The sequence below is a fragment of the Coturnix japonica genome, chromosome 25, assembly GCF_054131305.1.
Source record: "Coturnix japonica strain WE chromosome 25, WE-NBRP24, whole genome shotgun sequence".
Taxonomy (NCBI): Eukaryota; Metazoa; Chordata; class Aves; order Galliformes; family Phasianidae; genus Coturnix; species Coturnix japonica.
Window position 1 is genome coordinate 7,527,091 of NC_140687.1, and position 13,979 is coordinate 7,541,069.

The 13,979-nt window shown below is 48.8% G+C and overlaps 1 pseudogene; it reads right to left on the bottom strand.

The window, feature by feature from the left end:
* Positions 1-8,102: 8,102 nt before the first annotated feature.
* On the bottom strand, positions 8,103-13,691 carry LOC107321530 (class I histocompatibility antigen, F10 alpha chain-like; annotated as a pseudogene).
* Positions 13,692-13,979: the final 288 nt, after the last annotated feature.

Below are 13,979 nucleotides of genomic sequence, written 5' to 3' on the forward strand. Positions count from 1 at the left end.
AGGTGCTTTAAAACAAGGAAAAAGAAAATCACTTGGTCAACAGCAAGCATAGAAAGAAACCTGAGTGCCAGTGTTTCCTCCATGTGCTTATTTCCTCACATTCAATAACAAAGAACACGAGAGAGGCGACATCTCGCAGTCCATACAGTATCCAAGCTCTTCCCTCCTTCACATGCTGTCTCTTCACAAAGCCTCTCTCACCTCCCCAATGAATAACTCACCCCCCTGACCTTTCTGACAGAGGTTGGCCCCCATGTTAAAAACTCAATCCATGCTTTACAAACACATTTACATATTAAAACAAGCAACACGCCAAAGATGAAGATAACCTTGGTGTCAACACACAGAACATGCCACACCAAAAACATGGCAGAAAGAAAGTACAGGAGAAACTGAATTACAAAACCTCACAGCGAATGAATTCTCCAGAATGAAGCAGGCAGACACCACGGATTCAATGGAAAAACACATGGATGGACATCCTGGCACTTCCTGCCTTTGCATTTGGTAAGAAACAGCCCAGGCAATTCTAAGCAAACTCCATTTGCTTGACAGGGGAAGCACTTCAGCAGAGCAGACAGTGAAACACCTCGTTACCTGCTGGCTTTGCGATCTGCTGCATCCGCAGGGCTTTCTCCTGCTTGATTTCTTCTAAGCTTTTAATATGCATTTCTTCCAATCGCTTGATTTTACGCGGTGGCTCTTCCAGTTTCACGTTACCAGGCTCAGGTGGAGGGAAAATTCTCTTCTTCTTGCGCTTATCCTTAGATCTCTTCTCAGTAAGAACCTCTTCTACTTTTTGCTTCTCTTCTTCCAGTCGTCTCTTCTTCCAGATCTCCCCTGCTGGCTTGGCACCCTTCTCTGTCATCATCAAGAAAGGAGAAGCATAAGGATTACAAGAAATTCCAACGAGAGCTCAAGTTTCCAGATTTGTCATAATATTACAGAATATACGTGTTCCCAACAACAACGCTCCTGAGAAAGAATAAGCAGAAAGCCTAGAGAATCTGTGCAGCAAACACCGATGACCATTTACCTCTCCTTGGTGCTCTGTCAACCTCGATCTTCTTCCCCAGCCTTTCTGCTAGGCTGCGCTTCAGCGGAAGGCCACTGACATCAGCTACAGAGAGAAAACAGCAACATTCCTAAGATAATTCCTTTGGAGAAAGATTTTTACAAGTCAACCACAAACTTTGGTTTCTCCAAGTGTATGTTCTCAAATTCACCTTTCAGCTGCTACACTTGTGTGCCACTTGGAGTCATCACAGACCCACGACACACTTTCCTCCCTCCTGCTTCAGCAGTGCCCTCCCATTTACGTGGAGGCAGCCAAACAGCAGCTCACAAGCAGCCCTTACCTACAGAGGATTTCCGTTTTCCAGGTTTATCAGCAGTATTCAGTTGACTCACAGGCACCTCCCCTAAAACAAAGAAAAACAAAGTGCTTATTTGACAGAAACTAACAGAATTACTGTCTTGTGAGCCCATTTCCCACCCAAAACAAAAACAATCAAAAGACAACACTTTGACAGCCCTGACACAAAATAATATTGCAACTGTAATGCACTCAGGGTAAGTCCCAATTGTAATTTCTCCATTCCACTTAGGAGCCACCAAATGGAAGCAAAGGTACTCATCATTACCCTACTTTGCAGGCAGCGTCACAGTGCTGACCAGTGTCCGCACATTCTCCTTCTTAGGCACACGAACAATCTGAGATTTGAGCCGATGAGCAGGAGCTCCTGAAGGTCCTTCTGATCCAAGTGTTTTTATTCCAGCATTCAAACTGTCATCTGGGAACACAGAGCAGTAAATGAGACCGAGGGACAGAGGCACACGCTGAGGACCACAGCTCTGCAAACTGCCTCCTGCTCAGAAGCATGCAGAAGAAACCCTGTCAGCTCTCCCCACAGCTAAGAGCACCATGGACCTGATGTCTGTCTGCTGCCCTCCTTTCATCCTTCTGGATATTAAAAGTAGGCTTTATCCCTTAGTTTATCCCATCCATATGACATTAGATTCCTCTATCAGCAAATGTGGCTTTCACCACTGGTTGAAAAGATGCACATACAGGCACTTAAACTCCATGCTGTGGCCTCGTCTTGCTCTAATGATGTAAACAAAGGAGTTTACCTTCCTAATCTGAAAGGCACATGAAGTTACAAGGTAGGTAACAAGATCATGGAAATAGCTGATTCCATTCAGCAACCCTATGTTCTGTTGTGTTTGTACAATGAATTACTTTGGAGTTAATTGGCAAGTGCTTCTGATTAATCCTGGAATACCTTGTTTTGTATCAGCATCAGATTTTGTAGTGGAAATTATCTGCAATCCAAGATGGTTTTCTTCAGCTGGTTGCTGGACAGGTGTTTTTGTTTCTTCTCCCTCCTTAGAAAGCTGGTCTGTACAAGCAAAGAAAAAATCAGTCTCTTCAGTTATGCGGTAGGAATTCAATCAGATTATCCACTGCACAAAGATGGCAGGCAAGGCTGAAAACCCACACAGATAAATGCTGAGTCTCCACTTGCCCATCCAAATGGCTTCTCTGTGAACAAAGAAATCCCCCCCTACACAACATTCATCTCCCTGACACCCAGAAAAAGCTTAAATGCAGGAGAACAACCTGCAAGGCAAAGGCCACAGGAGCAGAGAGAAGCTGAGCATGGAAGATAAAACTGAGGTATCAGAAGCGCACAAAGTTCAGCTCTGAACCTATCAGCTCACAAGTGAACGTTACCTGGCATTCTTTATGACACTATACCCACCTGTGAGTAATAGAGTTAATCTTTTGTACCTAAAAAAGACAAACTCACTTTGGCTTGGTGGAAAGAAAACCCCATTGAGGTAACGTCCCTTGGTGTGATGGAAGGCACAGTTGGATTTCTGGCAGCCTCCTGGCTGGTTCTCCCAGTAGCAGGAAATCATGCTGCGTTTTTTCTGAAGACAGAAAGGAAGAAGAGCTGATGGTAACATGGACCTAAGATCTGCAAAGGGAGACTGAGCTCCAGATGGTGCCAGTGAGCAGACTGCCACAAAGCAGCACTCAAACACCACTCTGAAGAGTGCGCAGGCTGGGAGCACCAGGCTCACTGAGCTTTCCTAGCATTCTGTGGGTGAGGACACCAGTTTAGGGTTAAAGGGGTTAAACTAACACACCTTGCAGAATGCTTGTCTGATTGATGTGGTTCTTTAGTATCTGTTGATAGAACACTGTTGGTATCAACTACAAGAATATTCTGCTATGATATACCAATGCCATTGAGCTCTCTTCCCTCTGCTTCCTCCCCTATTCTTAACCGTAGGAACCATCATCATTTCAAAGCAAATGAACCTAATCTGCAAAAGCACATTCAGCCCACCTAAAGAAATGAGAAGTGGGTTTGGTGATAAACTCTGAGGAGCCAACACTCACAGTGATCTCCATGTGCCTGAACCTGCAGACATTCCTGAAGCAGCGGCCCTCCTTCCACAGCGTGCAGATGGTTTCATTGCCCAAAGCGGCTTCACAGTGCCTGAAGGGACAGTTGTCTCCCTGTAACCCAATGGAAACCAAGAGAGGAAAATGAAATAGTACAGCCTGAGAACTGGCCATGCTTTGAGCTTATTTTTAGCGAGTTGCTCTATTGTACAATGCAATTAGTTATGAAGTTTGCTGAAGACCAGTAATACTTCTACTTATTCTACCCATTCCTCTTAACTTCAGAACTGAAAGAAAGAAAAAATGAAGGAAAAAACCCAAGCAGACCTTTTTACAAGTGGAATAGAAGTAGAAATAGCAATCATTTCCTTTAATCGACATGCTGGACGAGCGCACAGAAGCAGTTCTGGTCTCGAGGATCTCTGTGCAGCTCTTCCTGTGCTTCTCAAAGAGCTGGTTCGTGCTTCCTTGGACTGAAAGTCTTCTACAGTCTTGATCAGTGAAATCTTCTTTTGAAAAGGAACCCTAAGCAAAACACCAAAAAGCAGAAAAGAATGAGGAATGCCCACCCGTCTTCCCAGCTTTGTTCTCTTCATTCAATCAGTCTCTCAGGAGCAGTTGTTTCAAAACATTGCCCTCCTCAACACTGGTCAAACTCTAGTAACATCACCCTGACTCAGCACGGAGTCCCTGGGCTGCACGGCTGCAAGCCCTCCAATGGAGCCTCTCCTTCAACACCACAAGTGACAGCAGTGAGTAACCCCAACACATTTGTCTGACCGCTGCAGGTCTTCAAGCTCAACCACCTGGACAACCTCAGCAAATACAGTGATCTTCAAAGCTTTGCAGTTCACTTCTCCTGTAGGCCGAACCAACACTGAATCCGTGAATTAATTAATTATAACAGGTTAGGAAGAATTTTCCTCCTCACTTTGCCTATGTCAAATTCTGTAAGTTGGAATTTCTGGTCTTCAAGGATTTTTCACCTTTGAAGAATCCACAAAAACCATCCTCCGTCTTTATTACCTGTACAGCAAAAGCATGACAGTGCGTATCAATACACAGATCCACACACATGTGCCTGTATACTGTAACTCAGCACTGCATGGAGCTGCAGCACGATCTGCTCAGCCACAACAAGGGTTTGGGTTGGTTCATTTTTTTTTTTCTTTTCTGATGTAAAAATCAAATATTTTGATATTTTAGATTTGTTTTGTTGTTGTATTTTTTAAGGTACCAAATGCAGTAAAACCTGCAACCAGGCCAGACAGAAGATCAAATTCAAGTGATTCAGAACTCTTTCATTAAAGTGCTGCACATTTCTGAGCTAAGCATTTCCGATAGTCAATAAAGGTTGGAACCTTTTACTCACACAGACACTAGTGAATTTTCGAGGAAATTTTTTTTTTTTTTTTTTTTTTTTTTCAGGGAATTTCCCCAAATCTAAACTAAAGAGAGGAGAAGTCGGGTTCTCAAGTTAGTTGCTGGATTGACTGCATGACAAAGGGAACAAAAACAGCACTTAAGGACAAAGTTCCTTTCCCTCCTCCAATACTGATAGAAATGCTGCCTTTTTACCTTTAGTACCTTCACAATGGATTGGCAGATTCCTACGTTCCTAAAGACCTCAATGCTGCTCAGCACAGACACCGGGCACCAACTGTCACTGGACTCTGCACCGTGGAACACGCACACAGCTCAGCACTTCTGTTTCCTCACAATTGGAAGGGTTCTGGAATCGGGAGCATGAAGCGGACTAGAAATACCTCACATCCCTCTGCTCCTTACGAGCCCTTCCATTTTAAAACAAGATAAGCCCAGACACATCTGTTAGCACAGCAGCCCAAATGCTAACCAGAACACACAGTGTGTAACACTGAAAGTACCAGTTTAATGCCGTGCCACAAACCCTATTTAATGGTGCAGGTGACCGCCCCTATCAGATACCCGTGACTTCCATGACTCCACTGCTGGTGCACGCAGGCACCACCTGCCCAATACCCAACATCTCCCCCCTCTTTATTATCTGCAGCCCCTGTAAAGGTTCCCCTGCATACTCCCTGTTACCCCAAAGGTGATTTGCACATTTAAGGCTATTCCGCAAATGAATCAATCATTAAACATATGCGAAAAACAATGAAACTGTCATAATAACATACCAAAGAGATGCAGCTGCAGTGACTACAAACCTGAAAGCACACAACAGCAATCTGCCTAAAAATTGTGAAATGCTGTATGGCAACACTTAGTCAACTTGTAGAGAACAGTGCATTCAAGTTCAAGATAACAGCACAGTACACAATGGAGTTACAACTTCTCCAAGTTCAATGTAACACTATTGTACAGAATCTTCGTGGCAATCCAGTTCTGTCCAGTGTGCATTATAATGTCACACTCCATAACCAAATAAGAAGACAAAAACATATTGGCTGTGCAGAATCGTTCTGAATATCCACCACTGGGGGATTATCCAGGAACAAGGTCTCCCCCGCTCACGAACTATCAGTCCGGCATGAAGGCTGGATTCCCGGTTCGGACCTTCAGGCACATTGGGAGCAACGCTGTCTCATGTGCCGTTACCAGCACCCGCTGCCCAGTGCTGACGTCAAATCACTGGCTGCACTGGAGACATTAACCAAGGAGACGTTGACCAAAACCGGTGCTGAGATGTTCAGATCCTCACGGTGCTCAGGATGGCTCGTCATTTGGTGCCGGCTTAACCCAACGTGCCGGCAGCCAGCAGGGCCCACTTGGGGTCCCGACACAGACGTGTTTCCTGCCCTTGACAAGGAGTGGCATAGGGTCTGGGAGCCATGGCCCTCCATCAGGTCTGATCAGGACCTGACCTATTGGTGACCATTCGGTCAGCTGATGGTCTCCCATCCGATTCTCTTACGCAGGAGGAGAGCGTGTGGGCACAGCTCAGGCCCCTCCAGCCCTCGCCCCTCTTTAAGCACACAAAGACGCCCCTTCAAGGTCTGATGTGCACACTCCATAATAGCCTGACAGGTGCTGCTGCCAGGAATACCGAAGGTATGCTTAATGCCCCAAGCTGTGCACCAGCATCCAAAACATGCATTTCTATATGCTGGGTCATTGTCAGTCTTTAACTCATGAGGTGCACCCATGACAGCGATGGCCATGCACAACGCTTTTATGTAATGCATGGCGGTCTGTCCAGATTGTGCCACAGCCCAGAGAAAACCACTGCATGTGTCAGTTGTGACATGCAAGTGACGGAAACACCCAAACTCTGGGAAGTCTGTGACATTCATCTGGCAAACCTCATTTGGTCTCAAACCTCTGGGGTTCACCCCTGCAGGAAACAGGTTAGCCATAACTCCCGCTCCTCCTTGGCCAATTCAGTTAACTAAGAGCACCAAGGGTGGGTAGCAGCTTCTGCGCCTCTTTGTCCCCTGCAAAAGCTCACAGAACTCCATGCTGTCTTTCTCTAATGCTGACCGACTCACACAGTGAGAAGCTCCGTCAGCCAGACCTCTCCGCATCATCCGCTTAATTAGCAGATTGAGGTCCTCATCACACACTCTGTGCCATCTCTTGTCAGCATGTCCTGTCGCATCCCTGGCTCTCCAGCAGGACTGTAATGCTGGGGTGAGCAACACTGGGCACTGTCAGTGTGTTTTTCTTGCAAGCATCTTCCAGGGAAATACGTGCAGGCGTTCCCCACTCTTGGCTGTATCTCTGCAGTGCTGGGTCCTGTGTGAGCAGAGTTCTCTGCCCCAGAAGCCAAGTCACTGCTGTGCAGAGCTCAGCCTCGGGGTGAATGTGCTCCTGAGTTTGTCCAAGTGCAAGGACAACCTTCTCTTTGCCCTTTAGGAGCACCTCTGGTGCTGATGGGTGGTCTGCTCTCAGCAACCACCCAAATAATGTTGTTTCCATCAAATACTGCAGCCACACGGGGTTGGTGTTCACCATGTCGTACATCAAAGTTTGGGACATCCGGGACTCAGCGCGCTGCATCCGCACCCTGATGTATGCAGTGGAAAGAGTGGCTGTGGGGGACTGTGGGCAGCTCTGGCTTTGCAGAAGATGGTGTGAGGAACGCCTGGGGTCCCACAGGCTGGAAACAGAGCCCAGCTGTTTTAGGATCAGTTCCTACAGCTGTAGGAAACAGGGAGGCTTTGGGAGATCTTGGAATGGAATCTGTGGGGACCCTCTGCAGCAAAGGCTGAAAGGAAAGGACCTGGAAGAGCATTTCAGCCCATCCTGGGGGTGGCCAAGAGCACCAGCCAGAAGGGATGGGGATTCTCTTTTTTGCTTCAACTAATATGCCACAGGAAGACGACCACATTAACCCAGCTGTATTTGTTGTTGTTGTTTATCTACAGCATGAAGCATTTCCCTTGGAAAGTCTCTGCTGCCACTCATCGTACAACAGACTTAAAGCACAGCACTTGGCACCTAGCAGTGCTGTGAAGGGTTGGAAAGGCAGCGCATCATTGTGCTGAGGGCCAAGAGACGGTTCAGACAACAGAAGCATTTGTCCACATTTCTGACATGAAGGCTGTCGCCTCCCGATCCGGCGACAAATCAAGGCTGCTGTGTGAAAGTACCGTGCCTCCGCACATGGGATCAGACGGGACTCACACACAGTGTGTAACACCGAATGTTCCAGTTTAATGCCACGCCACAAACCTACCCAATGCCCAGCAGGGGGGACCAGTCAATGCTGCTCATCCGCCATCAACCCCAGATGCTGGAGAAGGCAGACCATGTTGTGGTGCTGGAGCATGACACCATGGCTGAGATGGGGACACCCACCGAACTGAGGACCCACAGTGGATCCTACAGCCGGCTGCTGCAGCACTGAGGACCACAGGGCAGCTGGAGTTGGATGCGATGGAACATGGGGAGCTGTGGCTGTCTCCGCTCCCCGCTGCAGGATGGGAAGAGTGGGATGCTCTGGGATTGGTATGGAATAAAGTGGAGATGTTTTGTAGAGGAGCAGGTTGGGATGGGGGGTGTGGGCAGCTCAGCCTCAGTGCATGGTTGGTTATGGAAGCTGGGTGTCTGCCCTCAGAATGTGGCTGTGGCAGCACTGTGGGTTATGGGGGGGGAAGCACAGCTCAGCCCAATACTGGATGAACTTTCCAGTCATGTCTTCATGCCAAAGCGGTGCAGATAGCACAGGGAGTGCAAAGGGGAGGAGGAGAGCAGCAGTGTGAAATGGAGCAATGGGCAAAGAGTGTGGGGTGGGGGGAGGAGGGATGAGGAGAAGTCCCCTCATCCACCCCAAAGCCAAGCATGGCACAGAGCAGAATGCAGGCAGGCTGAGCACAGAACAGCCCAACACTTTATTTCACAAGAAGCAGCACAGGAAAGGCATAACAGCATAGGAAGCAGAGGGAGATGTGAGAGGTAGAGGGGATGGGGCTGTGTTCATCACCGACCCCAAATGCTCGTGTGGCCAGTTGGCCCCTTGCAGGCTGAAGCACAGCACTCAGACGGTTTGGTTACTTCCTGTGTGAAGAAGAAGAGATGGTGTCCCATAGGGCCACGTTCACATCCCAACCCTCAGCTCCCTGCAGAGTCCCAGCCCAGCCCTGGTGCAGCACCACAAGGAGCACAAGGAGCACAGGGACCCCTTCCAACCCCCAGCCCCACACCGCAGCTGTGCTCGAGTTGCTGGTTCCACCTTCCTGGCCTGTAAGGTAAGAAGAGCCATTGTCTCAGCCCAGTTTGTAGGAGGGAGGCAAGGTTCTTTGATATACGTATACCTGGTGCGGGATTAAGAAACAACGGTTCAAACATTGGTCCGACCAGTTTATTACAAGACTTTATCAGGGAGATGGGGAAGGGGAGGACGGACGCTATTATGGTGTAGGGTGATGGGGAAGGGAATGCAGTAAAAATATGAAATAGAAGCAAGGAGTCTCTGTAGGAAGCAAGAGGGAGATATTCACCACCATGGATCCATCGAGGTTTGTAGTTCAGTCATTGGTCTTCAGTCGTGGAGGGTCGTCAGGCGTTGTTCTGTTAATGGTGACCACGATGACAATTTCCAATGGTAGCACCAACTTATTTATATGTCCAAAGTGGTCAAGTCTTTGGAGTGACAGCTCGAATCCAAAGTAGTTGAGTCAGCACTCCTTGGAATGGAAGCTTCTGGCTCTGGGATCTTAGCAGAAATTCCTTTGTTCCCATCTTCTGAGCCTTGCCAGCAGATAAGAGGGAGCAGGGATACCCATCCGCATCCTGTTTTTCACAGGGCATGATGGCTTCATTACCCAGTTTTCCCACACCAAGCTGGAGCTATTTAGTCCCGGGCCAGATCTTCCACTCATAAACAGTCCTGAGCACTCTTCTGGAGGCAAACAGCTCTGAAGGAAGGTGCTTTCAAATATTCAAATACCCAAAAATTGATATTGATTGTCACACAGTAGCACCCATTACTTGCCACTTCAATAAATCATTGAGAGTCTTCTCACAAGAAACACCTCAGGAAGCAAGCTTGGAGCCAGAAAACAAGGAAGGACTCTCACAGCCATGAGCCCCAGCCCTGTTCATGCTGTGGGGCATGGAGCAGCTTTGAGCACCAGGAAGGGGAACCCTGGGAGAAATCGGGGACCTCAATGCTGCCCTGGCACTGGGCAGAGGTGGGGGACAGCGCTGCCCTCATCACTCACTGGGCGCCGTGTTGTAGCCTTTCTCCTTCTTCCCTGCAGACAGAGAGATGCATCAGCACAGGTTCACATCACAGCCAGGCTGAGGGCTCCTGAGGGAGCCTCAAATCCCCCCACAGCCCCCACTGTCCTCCTACACCCCTCCACTTTTACCTGCATGGCGTCTGTAGATGATGAATCCAACGCCAGCCATGATGGCAATGGCCACAACGGCGACAACCACCCCCACCACGTTGGGCACCACGCTGGACTGTGACCGCTCTGGGGGAATACAGAGCTGTCAGCAGGGGAAGGGGCAGCCCAGAGCCCCCCAGCCCCACATCCCCTCACTCACCCTATGAGTAGAGGCTGGGTTGGGGCAGGCTGGCGTGCTCCACACAGCACTGGTACTTGTCCCCGTCCCCAGGCACCGCGTCGATGGTGACCAAGGTGTGGTAGGTGCCGTAGCTGTTGGGCACGATGCCCCCCGAGTGGGTGTCCTGGCCCAGCACCATGCTGTCCTTCATCCAACTGACGGCGATAGGCTGTGGGTAGAAGCCGTGAGCGTGGCAGGACAAGGTCAGGATCCCGTCGGCCTTCTTCCCCCACACTCACACCTCGGGTTGCTCTGAAGGTGGGCGGCAGTGAGGGCCGGGCTGAGCTCCCCACACTGAGCCCCCGCCCCACCTGCAGTCTCACACCACAGGCCCCCCCTCACCTGTCCTCCCCAGCTCTGCCTTCCCGTTCTCTACATGTCTCTGCAGCCACTGCACACAGGTTTGCTCCAGGTAATGTTTCCGTCTCTCAGCATAACCAGGTTCCTCCCACACTCTCTTGGTAGGAACTGCCTCTGGAACCGCTGCAGTAAACATCATCGTGTCTTTGTCGAAGGCAATGATATTGATACATTGCTCAGTGCTCTCTGGGTGTTCCTGTCCCAGTACTCGGGATCCACAGCTCCAGGTGCCTTCATCCACTCGGTGCAGGGCACGTAGCTCCGACCAGAGCTGTTGTAGTGCACGAAGATTTCGCCATCCACGTACCCCACTTCAAAGAACCAGGGCTGCTCGGGGCCGGATTCCGTCATCCCTATTTCCAAGTACCGCATGGAGTGGAGCTCTGCAGGGTCGGAGCGCGGCGACCCCCTCTTTTTTATTAATTAGCAATCTACTGCCTATAGAATAACAACACTACTTATATTAATAACATAACCATTATAACTCAATCAAGGCCTCGATTGACAATTCTCTAGATGTGAAAAAAGAGACAAGTCAAACACAGAATAACAACATTACTGTTAAACCTACTAAAAAGAACAAACTCGTTTGCTCTGCAACCTAAGTTTCTGCAACCTGGAAATAAATCCATGAGGGTCCCATTGTGTTCACATGTCACTAGTTAGGAAAAGTCTTCAACTTTCATATACTCTGATATATTGATTTTTAATGGCCACTAACTATTGTGCAACAAATGCTTTTAGGATGCTCATAACCATGCCTTTGAGCTAATAATTGATAATTGAACTTTATGAAGTTGCATGTCAGATAGAACCAGTTTTAGAGGACAAATGTGCTGGAGTATCACTAGGGGCATTATTACTTATTGACCCTTGAGAAACAGCAAACCGTGTTGGTGGTGGTTGCGACAGGCGGTGCCAGCAGGGCCTTCCCTGCTTCAAAGTGCACCTTTCCTCTCTCACCCATCACAGACTCTCTCCTGCATTCAGGGTCTGAAGGATTTCTTCCAGTTGTACACCATATCCGCATGGCCAGTGCGTGATACAGAGCCCAAGTGGAACAGCTGCCTGGAAAACAGAATAAACTATCAAATTTAGTTCTATTAGTATGCACTTTTGTCTCAAGTGATGCATGGTCATATTTTTAAAATCCCAATTAGTTGGGTGTAAGAGACGTATCCATTCTACAATACAGGGTCATCCCTTTGCCTGGGATTCCTTTCCAGGTTTTGTCTTTGCAAATTAAGAAAAGCTAATTAATAGGCTAATAACATCATGAGTGAGCAGTACTAACATACTAAAAGAGCTATTCCCATAGATTACAGCACTGATTACATCAAATCCTTTCTTTAACACACATTTGATCTATGGATAATGCCTAAAATTCTAATTCTTGAGACTGCATTGGTAACACTGAAAATCACACACTATGTCAAACCATTACTAATATTATTTATAACACTGCAAGTTACAAAGCAATTCCACTAGGAAAGAAACACACAAACACGGTTATTATAAAGGCTGGATGCTATTTTCTGCCTTGAGATGAGACCAACAACGTATTCTGGTGGTGTTAGTAACAACCGCACAAGATTAGAAGTGTCTAGTGTCATATGAGTATCCTCAGTGAAAATCCATTGAATGATTTGCTTAGAAGCTTCAGATCGTTTCCCATAGTCAGTCACAGTCTTACCAGCCTGCTGTAACAATTTCCAATGATGCACTTCCCACCGAGCAGCTCCCTGCTGATCGTCTATCAGCGGGCAAGCGAGCTGAAACACAGCTTGACACGGTCCCTCCAATATCATGTCTCTAATGACTCCAGACCAACGCAAAGGTGGAGGATCGCTACATGTGGGGGGAATCGCATAGACAGGGGCTGTAAAGACATCGGTGAAACGCTCAAAGAGACTGATGCCTCCTTCGTACGCAGTTCTAAGTCCTGCAGCTCCTCAGTTAATGTTTTATTATGTTCCTCCAACGCTTTCTCATTCCCACCATTATCCGAGTCGCTTTCACTCTCAGGAGCTTCTTGCTGCTCTGCACACCCCTCAGCCCCCCCCCACCGCACCTTCCTCACCAGCCAAAACCGGATCTGCCAGAGACGTTGAAGAGGTCGAGGACGGGGGATTATTCGGGGCTTCTGTGGCAGCCCTGACTTGTGAGGCTGATGAGCAAACAGAGTACGAACCTCCTGGTAACAGGGAGTCAAGCTCTGACCTTGACTGAGCACTAGGTCCGGATAGAGCTTGTACCACAGCAGCAGCGAACTGCCGCTCGGATTGCATATTCTTCAGTGTATTTATTTTGTATTCCTTATTTTTGGAGATAACAAAGTCCTACATATGGTCGACTATTTCTCGACATTCGGCTACAGTGAACATCAGTGCCACCTCCTGAAGGTATCCATTCATATGAGCCCATTTTACCAGCTCGGATATGCATTTAGGAGATACCTGCTCCCCTGTCTTAGAGAGAATACATTTGAGCAGTTCCTCCACAGCTTCCCACAACATCGTGGATGGCAGAGAACGGGATGGTACCCCGATGAGAAGTGAGTGCCATCCCCCCCCACCCCCCAGTTCTTTATTGCCCCCACCTCATTATTTGTGGTTCCTATCCCTTTATTTTGTTCTCTCCCCCATATTTGTGCCCTCACTCTGTGTTTATTTTGCTCACCCCCCCTCCGCCCCCGCAATTTTTTCAAACCAGCTTCGTCTGCACCAGCAAGCACCTGCGGGACCCTGAAGCTGGCGGGGGACGTGGGGACCCCCCTGAGAGGGGAGAGCGCGACAGCCGCTTGGACTGGGAGCAGGAGCCGGAGCCTGAGGAGCGGGGGAGGCGAGAGCAGGATGGGCAGAGGGGCAGGGGGCGTGGGCAAAGCTGTAGGTGAGTCAGTGATGTATGGGTGCATCTGTTGTGGGGTGGTGCTGAATGGGGTGGAAGCTGTGCTGACCTCACCCCCCCACAGCTGTGCCTTTGTCACCTACAAGAAGATGGAATCAGCTGACCAGGCTCTGGGGATCCCTGGGTGAGCTGGGGGGCACTGGGGGGGCACAGGGACGGTGTGGGGGTGCCAGCAGTGCTGAGTCCCTGCCCCCATCCTGTGCCCCAACAGCCGTAAAGAACAGTGCCAAGGGCTCACACCGCGACAAGCGGGCGCAGGTGGTGTACAATGAGGACCTCTTCGGGGGGCAATAAA